The sequence below is a fragment of the Strix aluco genome, chromosome 11 (assembly GCF_031877795.1).
Source record: "Strix aluco isolate bStrAlu1 chromosome 11, bStrAlu1.hap1, whole genome shotgun sequence".
In the NCBI taxonomy this organism is placed as follows: domain Eukaryota; kingdom Metazoa; phylum Chordata; class Aves; order Strigiformes; family Strigidae; genus Strix; species Strix aluco.
The window spans coordinates 19,995,805-20,008,288 of record NC_133941.1 but is presented as its reverse complement, the minus strand read 5'-3'; the positions used below and the strand labels follow the sequence as shown (position 1 = coordinate 20,008,288).

Here is a 12,484-nt window from a genome sequence, read left to right as displayed (position 1 = left end):
GGCACTGTTGGAGCCAAATCAGTTTCTAATTCCTCCTTCAGTTATTTCTTCAGACCACGGTTACACAGGAAATCCTCTGACAGCTGCACCAGCGTGAGCAGCACCCTCCCACTCAACTCTGCTGTGCTGGTACAACTGTTTGCAGCCTCACCACGACTCAAATTAGGGAACTGATCACAGTTAAAAATAAACCAGCACTTTGTTTTGTTTTTTTTAAGGATTACTTTTCAACCCAGGTCAGATATCCAATCTATTGTGCAGCTGCATAAACAGTTGTATCAGCACAAGGTGCCTGAATTGCTGATGGTTATCCTTGTGCCTAAAGCCAACGTTTGCATTCCCAGCTCACCTCTTATTTCATGGCTGCTGTAGAACAGGATTACTTACTACACTGAACACGTAGGGTACTTTATTGCTGCAGCTTGCAACCGCGTGGAGGGTCTCTTTAATGAGACAAAATGAGGTCACACTGATGTGTATCCTACGAGTAAGGCATGGCTACTGAGCTCCCTTGAGCTGTTGCTTGTCCTAAATTATATGTCATTTTTGCAGTCTGCATGCTGGAATAAATATAAAAACGTGACTAACAAAGTCACTGATGCGAATGAACAGCTTTGGGCCAAGTTCTGAAACAAAACTCTCCCAGAAGTTGCATAACCATTAACTATCTTGGTGATCTTCCACTCAAACTCAAGCCTATGTAATGTGCAGTTTCCCACTGATTTCAAGACTGACATTCAAGGAGTGGGGAACATATCTGCAGTTTTGGCAACTCTTCAATGACAGCTGAATTTTGATTTTAGCATGGAAATAATAAAAGAAAGGTGAAAAAACAAAATAAGCACTAAGGAACCATGACATACTAGCATGCTGTAGAAATGACTATGAGAGAAACAGACTGAAGGTTCTTTTCCCAAATTACCAGCTCAAGTACTGTTTGAAACAAAACCAACTCAAAATACTTCCAAATTTGATGGCTGCCTGGCAACCTACCCGAAAGGACCTGGTTCTCAGTGCTCTGTTTTCAGCTGGTGACAGGTATCCACATCAGACACACACCATTATGTAAGGCCTTCTCATTGAAAACAAGGCACAAAAGATTGAATAACCATTAAGATTTGACTTCTAGAACAGGGCAGGGGGCATGTTAATGAAACAGCTTCAGGAAATAAGATTTCTACGGTTTGTTGTGTCTGCTCTAGAAGGCAAGAATCAGTCTCTAAGTTGTTCAGCAGCCTTGTTTTGTAAATGTCCTCATGTAAGTCCACAAGGACGCAGAGAACTAACAAAATCTGTATTTGGCAAATCTTACCCTTTTGCTCCTTAACATGCATCTCAGGGTATAGTTCCATGACAGCTTAAATAAATCAAAGTCAGCACTCTTCAAATCCATCTTCTCTCCTGAGTCAGCACTGGCACTCACCTGACCCTGCTCAGAAACTAGCCTGGCAAAAAAGTTAAGCCGGAAAAAAAAAAAGTTGTTTTTGCCAATGTGGCTTCCTGAACTGGTTTAGTGCCAGTGCCCAACGAAAGTAAAAGGGGAGAATCATCCAGCAGGGGAAGGGCAGACAGAAAAGCAGCAGTGCCAATTTCATCCAGCTTCCACTGACCTGCAACCAGGCGCTCGGAGAACAGTCTCACCCTGACTTTGGAGACAGGAGTTGCTGCTCCCAGCAGAAAGATCGATCAACTTTTTCACCTCTCTCCTGACATCATCTTTACACTAGCATCAGCACTCTCACAGACAGCTAGATTAAGTACTTGATCTGGTCAGAAACTAAAACACCAATACATAAAACAAAATGAAAAGCCTTTAGTTTTCAGCTGGATCAGGTCCCTAACAGATCTGACCATGAAGTTCAACAGTCCCCCTAGGATCAAAAGAAGTGAAAAAGTGGGAACCTGTGACTAAAGGTAACGAAAGGAAAAGCTGAAGTTCAACGTCAAGCAACCACAAAGCTGCACTCTTACTCAACATAGACAAAATATCACAACAGGACTATGTAATATTTATACAAAAAAACTTTTGTACAGAAGATTTAAATTGTACATTAAAAAATCAGCAATCTAATTCTTCATGTTTTAATTTTCCACAACACACCATTAATACTTAAAGTGTCCTATTTCCTAAAAATTAAATCTTTAATTCATTTGTTATCAGAATTATTTTCAGTGCAAGACAGCTACTAAAAATACATAGGGGAGAGTGAGAAACAGCCTGTTGTGATTAACTAGGGCATGACAAACAGCAGCAGCATGTGCAAGCAGTACCGGGGAGCAAAGCCAGGAGGAACAGTGACAACAACATTATACAAACAACATTGATTCATGAACAACAAAGAATTCTTAGAAACTGCTGCCTGGGTTATGTCCAACGCTCTCTTTACCTTGGTTAAACTATTAAGAAAGTCATTTCAGAAAGCTGACCACTTCTGCACAACCAACCTTTTTTGGAAGCAAGAGCTGATCCATCTAAAGGGCTTTCTGTAGGAAACCACTGCAGCAGTTACTGTGAAGTGATCCATAATCAAACGGGTTTCAGCAGCAATGCATGTAACTTAAGCGCAGGTACTACCCTGAGTAGCTGTCAATCGATATACCAGAGCTCCCTGTGTGCTGTCATACTCATACGTTGCAGCGACACTAAAGGTGACGTGAAGCTAGAACTAGTGATTTGTCCCCTGCCTCCGCAGGAAAGGGCTCGTGCCACCACAGCTCCAAAAGCTGCAGGTATGTACGTACCCCTCATCTGCTGGAGAGCAAACACTTCGCCATTCACTGGGCACTGCAATACCTTAATGCTAGTGACACCACAGGGTCTTCTCAGAAGAATTTCACTTATTCGTAAGGTACATTTCATGACTTTAGCCTGACACCCATTTCCTCATGATCAACATCTGTTTTAGCTAGCTCTTGCCATTGCATGTAACACCTAACTCTGAATAAAGCACTGATCAAATCGGGGATTCCTGGAAGACCTAGTTTTGCCTCAGAGATGCAGCAAATTCAATTTCTGCTTGTCATCTTGCTGCCACTTGGAGGACAGGACACTCAAAGAACAGTCTGGGCTACTTCCATACACAATTCACTCCTCCAAAATTCAGAGTTAAAGCTGTGGCTGCCTCCTGAACAAGCAAGAAGTTTCCAGCACTACTGTATTTGGACAATCTTGCAAAAAAAGTAGGTGTTTTCAAAGCAAACACCATGTTCATGGACAAATGCTACAACAACTCTGTTGCAACAAATCAGAAGCAAGAAGTTTATCTTCATAAATACTTGACTGCTGACAATTAGTCACTAACATTTAGATAAATACTTCCAATATCAAATACACACATTAAAGGATATTAAAACATTAAGAAAATTCAGTAAAGCCATCATATAGGACTGCATTTAGACATTCTCACAATTCTCCAATACAAGTAAAATACAGGTACAACAAAATAAGGTAAAACTGCGGTGAAGCTGCAGAGTGCTAAGCAGAAGCACGTGGTCCCATTTAGATCAAAGCATGCTCTAAGTGTCTCATGAGTAATAGACTGTATCTCTATAGAGTAAGAATTCATAACGCTGTCACATAAGATTACCAACCCGTAGACACACAGCTGTCTTCCGGCAGGTAGTCTCTGCTTCTGCAAACCTGAGGCAGCAGGAGTTTTACAAAGGTCAAGACTCTTGTGGATTCATCTAGATCTATTTTCCACTGCTGTGAGATGAAATATGAAAAAGGGAGAGAAACTGATCACAAAGCAGCAGAGCTTCACACAGGGATTGTTTCTCACCCCGCAGAAGGTGACCTCCCAAAGCCTCTTTGAGTCTCCTCTCCTTTAAGAGGATTATGAATCCTACCCTTGGGAGACCTCTGCTCAGCTACTGGCCCACTGACATTACACATTCATACTATGTCTTGTCTCTTCATTCTTATCAGCAGAGATATGACAAGAATTTATAAGGTCACTGCTCAAAGATCAGGACTTTAAATGGAACCTCTAATGCAAGCAGGGAAAGCCACAGCCAGTGGCATTTGGTGGAGACTGCTTTGTGGCTGCCACACGCCCAGCTGCAGGTCTGCTTAGTGCAGACCAGTTCAAGCTTATTTGCACATGCAGGCTACCGACTGCCCTTGGAAGCATTTCATCAAGGAACAACCAAAACCAGATCATCACATGCTATAAAAATTGGGCAAGTCTAGTAAACGCGGTTCACTGCACCACAGCTCATGCACCAAATCAAAAAGTCTCAGCGAGCACTAAGTCCAGGTGTATTTTCAAGAAATCCAACAAGTAGACTGCAGCAAATTCAATTACATAAATCTTTTTTCACAAACACCAGGAAGCAAGAATTTGAGGACAATTTTTCCCCCGTTCTTTTGATTTTTGCACCTTCCAACAAGACACCATTTGGACACTTCTGAACAGAGTCTATGAAGCAAGTCCTGAATGATCAATCCCTAGACAACAGTAATCAGGAATCATTTTGCTTGCTACTTAATAGCGCACAGATGTGAAGCAATCTATGCTGTCTCGCAGGTGAACGTATGCAGTTTTTCCTTCGTAAAGTAATCAAAGTTAAAATGTGTTATGAATTCCATAGTTATGAAAACTGTGAAGACTAGACACAAAGAGAAACCTTAACAGGTAGGAAAACATTGCCAGCAAGGATGCAGAATCTCTGTGGATGAAGATTCAGGATGAGATTAGACACATATACAAACTAATCCCAATGGATACAGTCAGTTTTCATTTGTGACAAATGTAAAATGTTCTCAGAAGGGAAAAAAAAGTATGGGGCTAACACAACAGATCTTCTCACATGCATCTCTAAAAACACTCCACGTTTTTGGCTGTTAGAAACTACACAGTGCAACAGCTAAGTGAAGCCAAGAGTTAAGTTTTAAACAATAACTGTACAGAGAAGCTACAGGGTTAACCACAGAAACACAAAAGCCACAAGGAGCTAAACCCATGAAGAGTTATTACAAAAACTGTAAATGCAGAGGAGCTCAAATTACATTCCTTAAGTAGTTTTGATAAAATAAGAATGATCTACAGCTTTCAAAGAGACCACTAACTGAAAGACAAATATAAGCAGCTTGTGGTGAACTTGGGATTTTTAGTATCTGTTCTTAACTTTTGAATTATGATGCTTTTAAAACAGAAAAAAACCAGCTTTGATTAAAAAAAGTCAGTTGCTGCAGATAATGGATTTCCACAGAAAAATCCACAACTAGGACAAAACAGAACTTCTAATTGCTATTTTTAATTCTGCAGTGACAAAAAAACCTCAAGACAAACGTTATGTAAGACCATTAACCTCTTTGCTCATAACTGGCACCTTAATTTAGCACACTACCACACTAGATAGCTTAAACTGAATTCTTAAAGCCAAAGTGTACCACTGGCTGCAGCAAGGCAGTAATAGCAATAATGGAAAGGAAAAAAAATCCAAAGCAAGCATCATATACTGAATTTTGCAATTACAGTTCCTTGGGCACAAGTAGATATACCTGAGCCTGCCCAGCTCTAAAGAAACAGTATTCTTTCCAGATTGATAATCCTAAAAAGATTATCAGATGCTCTCCAGTATTTTAGGAACACTGAAAAGAAATCAAAGTACACAGTAGATCTGGACTGATGGTAAACCTCTAGCTCACCTTTTACACTAGAAAGTGGGTCAATCCCAAAGAGGCTGTAACCTGCTAAAAAGGAAATTACATTTTGAGCGACTGATTTTCTTCCTTACAAACTAACCTCTCAGCTATCACATATACACACACAAGTCAGGGAAACACAAAACAAGGTAATCTTGAAGAACGCTCATGTCAATCCTGGCTCCAACCCCCCACTCCCCCCCAATACAGATTAATCTTCTACACTGATAATAAGCAAGACTAACGAATTTCAAGCAGACAGCCTCTTAAATACCATCTTCCACCCATTCTTATCACATTGTGGCAAAGAATGACATTCGGGAGGAGAACAGACTGATTAAGAGCCTACTTTCAGAAGCTATTGTCCTGATGTACGGGAAGAGCTCTCTCTATGAATCACCAGTTCGTCCTCCTCAGACTCCATTTACTCTTCAGAATTCCCTGATGTGCTTGAATTCATACTCTACCCATAGACCGTAACGTGCCAACTTGCATACAAGAATACTGTGGGAGACAGCACCAAAACACTCAGTAAACTTAAGCTAAAGAGCCTCTAGTGCTCTTCCTCATCCACAAATCCGATTATTTTATCGCAGAAGACAATGAGGTGGGTCAGACACGACTTATCTTTGGTAAATCCATAGTGACTGTGCCCAGTCATATTCCTTTACATGCCCAGCAAGGTGCACCCAATGGTCCTGACCAACAATTGTCCCTGGAACTGAAGTGAGGCTGACCAGCTTGTAGGTCCCTGGACTATCCTTTGGATTTATTTTGAAGACAAGTGCAACATTTGCCTCTGTCAAGTGATCAGAGATGTCCCAGCACCTCCGTGACTTTTCAAAGATGGCCAAGACTGGCATCACTATGACACAGTCAGCTCAGCACATTTGGGTGCTGACTATCAGGTCCCATGGACTCACAGGGCTCAAATTCTCTCAAGTAATCCCTCACTCTGTTTTCATTTGCTTCTGATTGCTGTTTCCTCTTTGATCCCTGCCTCTAAACACAGGGGCCCAGGAGACATCACCACTGAAGACTTATGCATAAAAAGCACTAAATATCTCAAGCAAGTTTGTGCCAACCATCACTCATTCAGCCACCTCATTCAGCAGAGTCTTTGTTTAGCCTTTTTCTGCTGATGTAGAGGTAGAAGTTACCTCGTAATTATCAGGGATGTTGTAACAAGTACTGTCCTGAGAGAAAGTAGCTGTTTCCACAATTCAAAGACAAATGCAGACTAACATAGCTGAGTTTGTTCTGTCTGTATTCCAGGTTGTCAAAGAAACCACAGGTCTCTTTGCAGGATGTAAAACCAACTTGCTGGAGAGTTGCATGACCCCATTTCTAAAACGTCTGGCAAAAAAGCCTCCCTCTCACTGTCGGCCAGGCTGAGTGAATTTAGCAAAGGAAGTCGGCTCTGTAAAGAGCAAACTCTAGGCCCTCCTGAAAATCCCTAAGAAACTTTAATGGAGAAGCTTCTTTTCAGCTTTAATTAAGAAGAAAAATCTAGAAGATGTAATAAGGAACTAAGATTTTTACCCAATCAGATGCCAACTAGCTGCCAGACTGCTCTAGGTATAGATGCTTTACAATAACCATACTCTCATGGTTTTTACGTGTGTAATATCTCAGTGTATCAGATGAGGGGGAACAGCAGGAGAAAACTCAAAGCGGCTCTAATGCACCCCAAGAGAAAGAAGAGCCAAAGAACACAAAATGCTCGCAGCCTAGGTCGCTGCTGCAGGCTTCTGGCATTGAGCAGGCGTCTCATTGTGCCATGCTCACACTGCCAAAGCGATGGCAGTGCCTGCTGTATCTGAAAGCTAGCACGGAAGTGTTACACAAACAAATAAAAGTACATTTTATCAGACTCCAGACTCGCAAGTCTCCCCTGCCCCCTTCTGGGAACAAGGTGGATTTGAAAACTTCCAATATCTACTTCCAATGATAAAATTGTTTACTTGGGCAAACAACCAAAAGAAAACCCGAAAGAGCTTTTGCCTCAAGCAAGAGTCCCTTCAGCAAAGACATGGATATTACTAAGTACATCTGCTTCAGTAGCAGAGACAAAATGGATTTTCTTTACCTGTACAGTGAAGCCACTGACTGAAACACATGCCTGCCAGAAAACGGTCTGACAATTCACTACAGCTCAACTGTTATGACTAAGCCGATTCATTTCCCAGGCCACGATGCAGATGTGCAATGCAGACTCCCTGTCCTTTACCCCAGTATCTCCACTACTTACCCTCCCCCCTCACCAAAAAAAACCCAAACCCAAACAGAAAAGATAGCAACTACAGCAAAACTTGCCATTAACTGCTCATATACCTTCTCCACAAGTTACGGAAACCACATTCTATTAAGCTGCTGACTGAGACGTGACTTAAGCAAAAATCCCTTTGCAGTGACTTGCCACCCCATGTATTTATGTTGAGATCTTAAACGCAAAAGACAAAAAGACCTCGTAAGGGCCAGAGGAGAAAAACTCACCTGCCTCTTCCTACCACTGCTAACAAGGAAAACATTGTGTTACTGTTTGTCCATGCGTTTTTGCATCTCACAGCCTTAAAAAAGGTTGCACTTTCCTCTTCACCTCCAGAGTGCAGTCCTGCAATACTCTGCTACTCAGAAAACTCAAGCAGATATTCAGACACTTTTCCTTTGTTTCTGCTTTGCACGTGGGCTACTGAGGAGGAAAGCTAAGCAAAGACCCCACATCCCACTCCCAGCTGTGACAAGGAGAAGGGAATTTCCAAAGGAATGGAGCACAGCTACTGTTAAGCAGCCATTTAGGATCTGGGACGAGAAATGTTTCTCATTTTGAAGAGACTGACCCCGCAGTAGAGATCCAGGAACTCTATCCAAAGAGCACATTGTGAGCAACAACACATTCCATGCCCTCCCCTCCCTTTGCAAAGTCAGCTGGTAAGGAGCAGAAGCTGGCTCCAGTACTCAGGAAGCAGCACAAATGTTTTGTTTCCTAGGAATTAGGACAACATCTAGATTTAAACCTATCAAGTCTGAGAGTTATGCATCAAAGCCAAACACAAACTTGCCATGAAGAACCATCACAAGTAAGCTAATCTCACCCTTAAGGCCTTTCAAAACCAGCATTTAATTTGGTTCGCTTCAAGCTCACTGTAAAGCAGCTTTACAATTCCTACGATATGCTGTGGGCTGTGACACCACTCTGATCAATCTCCTCCTCAGATCTATACATTGCCCTTTTTCTGAGCTGAGAATTAATTATATGGAAATGAACAGTGTAGATAAAGGGATTCCAATCAATTGGCTCTCTTAAAGGAACCAAGGACTACAGGATCTCTGCCTTCAAGAAAACTGTAGCAATGACCATTCAGTACAACTCAAGCTCATTTTCTTTCTAAAAGCACAAGATCCAAACAAGCAAACCTCAGTACTACGCCCATCTTCTCACTTGTGGCCAGAAACAAACATATGCTTAGCCATGGCGTGGGTTCTACCTCAGCCTCTTGTCACCACTAGACCACATCAGAGTAGCACCCTGACCTGAGGACGCTCTGCCAAAACTGCAGGTGATATACACAAACAGCAGCTTTGAACAAAAAGATTAATACTCTGACTTCAAGACACTGTCTGCATAAGCTCCACCTACCCCTCCATGTAAAGCAAGGCAGTAAGAATAAGCTTCACAGCCTCACGTGATCTGGAATTTCACTACCCAAGAGGACTTTAATCTCACATGTACAGGCAGAGATATACCACAGCATTTCAGCAGTCAGAACTGAATTTGAGAGCAAATGGAGGGGCACGTGCATTAGAATTTTCTCCTTCTCTGTCCTACTATTAAGATAAAGCTGAATAAATATTTTGCTTCAGCTACACTTGTCTTTTTCTACAAGGGGGAAGTTGACAACACCTACATTTGGTGGGCACCAAATGGCATCATGCAGTTTTACCAGACAGCCCAGCTTTTGTCTGAACACTGTTAAAACATTTAAAGCCAGGAGAAATACAGCAATTCTTACATCTCTTCGCTGAAGTTTAACAGGTCAAAGCACTCAGTTGATTTGGTTAAGAGATTATTTAGATAGTAATAATCTATCTGAGGTCATCCAAATGGAAAGAAAATAACTAGGAATAGGCTGCTGGCTTTGGTGCCTCCGCTGAATTTTCAATGATCTTGGTTAAACCACTAAGTCCTGGTGTACTTCAGCCACCAGCAAAACAGCATTTCAGAACGGAACAGTGGGACAGTCAAGTAAACTATCCGTATACTGTTTTGAAAAGACCGTGGTTTGGTGATCATTTTATTTTCCGTGATCCCCTTGCACTCCATTTCAACTTAGTCTCACCTGATCATTAAATTCTCAACATTTTAAGAAATTGGGGCCTAGTCCATCAACAACTGAATTGAGTTAATACAGACTCAAATTAGGGCACGTCTTTCAAGTGAATGTGGTGCTGTACGGCTGAAGAACCAAACCCTTTAGCAACTTTTCTGCTCAAAAGGCAGAAATAGAAAAGGACAATCTAGGAGCACATCAGTTCCACAGAAAGATTTAAGAGCATAAAAGCAAAATTATCCAAACAAATTCACTTCACCATGGTAAACAAATTCTTGTGCCAAAAGCACAAGGAGCAGCTGTTATCTAGTGGTTTCTTCTGCTAATGTAGCTCTGAGACACTGGTATTAAACAAAATTTGGAACTTTCTTAAGCATCTGAAAAAGGTCAGAAAGGCAGAGGAATCCAAGGCAGTCAGATGTACTCCAGATTATACCAATACTCAGGACACAGTTTAATTTGTTGTGTGAGAAAAGGGAACTGCAGGTTGCCCTGCGATGCCAAGTGGACACCCATTATGGAATAAATATAGCAAGATTTGTAGAGATAAGTAAAATCTTCTACTAGACTGACAGAGGATGTCCTCCACTCCTGCTGCAACCCCTTCTATTTTTACACCGCTGATGAAAAAATTAATTCAGCTGGAAAAAGACATATTTTGGGGCCCTACTTTTCTGCCTAATCCTTCTTTCCTTGGAAAAGGCACTGACAGCTCACATGCTAGTCACAATGACAAAAAAAGCACTCACATCACTGTCTACCTTCTTAATACCACCACCAAAACAAGCTTTATTTTAAAAGTGCTGTTTTACCACTGTAACTGTATCTACATTAAGGGATTCCACTGGCAGAGCTGCACTAGGCAAGGATGAACATGCTGATTAATGCAGCTGTCCCCAGCATTTGTAGCAGAAATGACCTTATAAGCATGTCCACAGGGAGTTAAAGCCACATAATCATGTCGCAAATCCATGCCCCTTTCTTGATATGTTTAATTTTCCTAAGCAGATGACTCTTAAGGGTCAGAGGCAAGAAAACACAAGCTATAACTTCCCAGCTTGACGCTTCTTTATTGTGATTTTTTTTTTCCATGAGGAAGTACCAAAGGTACACTAATACACAGTACATTCTCTTGTATGGTCAATCCACTAAAAAAATAAAACAACAAATAAACAAAAAAACAACAGAGAGGAGAAGGAAAGAGCAAAATCTGAGCTCCATGTTAGGAAAAAAAAAGACAACTCAAGGTGCTGCAAGAAAGTAAACCATGTCATGGAAATACAGGGATAAAGTGCAACATTTTGGTTTTGAGTTTCTGAATAGGAAATAACGTTTCTGTCATAACAAACATATTTTAGACAAAGACAGTGCACTAAAGCTAGCACATAAAATTTAAGTAAAATATACAATATAGTATCTGATGGCCCTTAAAGCTAAGGTAGCAGATTTCGTTTGAAACTAGCTACAACTCTAAAGAAAATTTCATACAAGGATACTCTCCCATCCCTCATGACATTAAAAAAATTCAATATGGCAAAACATACACAACACAACTCAGGGTCACAGAAGGGATTCTGATCTGGGCCTCTTGTTATCCTCTTACTCTTCTAGGGATCAGCGTAATCTGCGAGACCGTCAATCACTCATATTGAAAAATCTTAAAGCTGTTAACATACCTCAGGGTTTGTTTTGTGGCTTGCAGTATGCTCTGGAACATAAAGGGCAAACAATTAACAGAGACACTGCCAGCCACCTGAGTGAAAATGAAAGGCAATCTGAACCTGAGACTATCTTCTCAGAAGATACATGAATTGGATGGCCAGTCACAGCTTCAAGCTTGGCAAGATGCTATACATTTTGAAGGGCAAAACCCAAAACCTGGCATTTAAAAATGTCTGCAAGATCATTTTACCAGACCAGGAGCCAGCACTGTCATCCTCTCATGCCATCTTCTAGCAAACCTCACACTTCCAAGGGATCCAATGTAACTCTGGCTTTGTAATAAAAAAAAAAAAAAAAAAAAAATCAAGGAGAAGGGAGCTCCTAGAGCTCCTAGATGCCAAAGTAGCGGTCCCTGAACACAATTCACCCTACTGTATTTCTTAAGCTCCTTCCAAAGGAAAGGGACCTTTAATACTCCAAATCTTCATTATTACTTTCCTACATTATTACTGACACTGGGCAGCAGGCCTCTTGGAATACTCTACCACACCAGCCAGTTCTGTTCTAAAGATTTGAAACAAGAAACTCTCCTTTTCAAAGTGAAGAATCAAACAAATGAAGCCTATATTTAACTTCCTATTCACTGCAGCGGTTGCAAACAAGTTCTTGTAAACACTCCACAGGTCACAAATTTCCAGTATCTTATCTCAATGTTAAGCTGCTGAAGTAGAGCTCAAAGCTCTTTCCAACAGGCTTTCTAGAGTGCCACTTACAACAACTGAGGCCACTGGCTAAATAACAAAGCTCTAAAGCCAAAGCAAAAAGAAAATAATTTGTTAAA

The 12,484-nt window shown here is 41.2% G+C and overlaps 1 protein-coding gene across 8 annotated transcripts in view; it reads right to left on the bottom strand.

The window, feature by feature from the left end:
- IP6K1 (inositol hexakisphosphate kinase 1) overlaps nt 1-12,484 on the bottom strand; it is a 39,172-nt gene that overhangs the window by 18,133 nt on the left and 8,555 nt on the right. Inside the window, exon 4 of one of the 8 annotated variants that reach the window (XM_074836564.1) lies at nt 3,592-3,706. The exons of 6 other annotated variants lie outside the window; for them this stretch is intronic. The gene's annotated coding sequence lies outside the window, so the exon portion shown is untranslated. Of the gene's footprint in view, nt 1-3,591; nt 3,707-5,999; nt 6,020-12,484 lie in introns of those variants that run through there. One more of the 8 variants, XM_074836567.1, reaches the window with a different exon arrangement.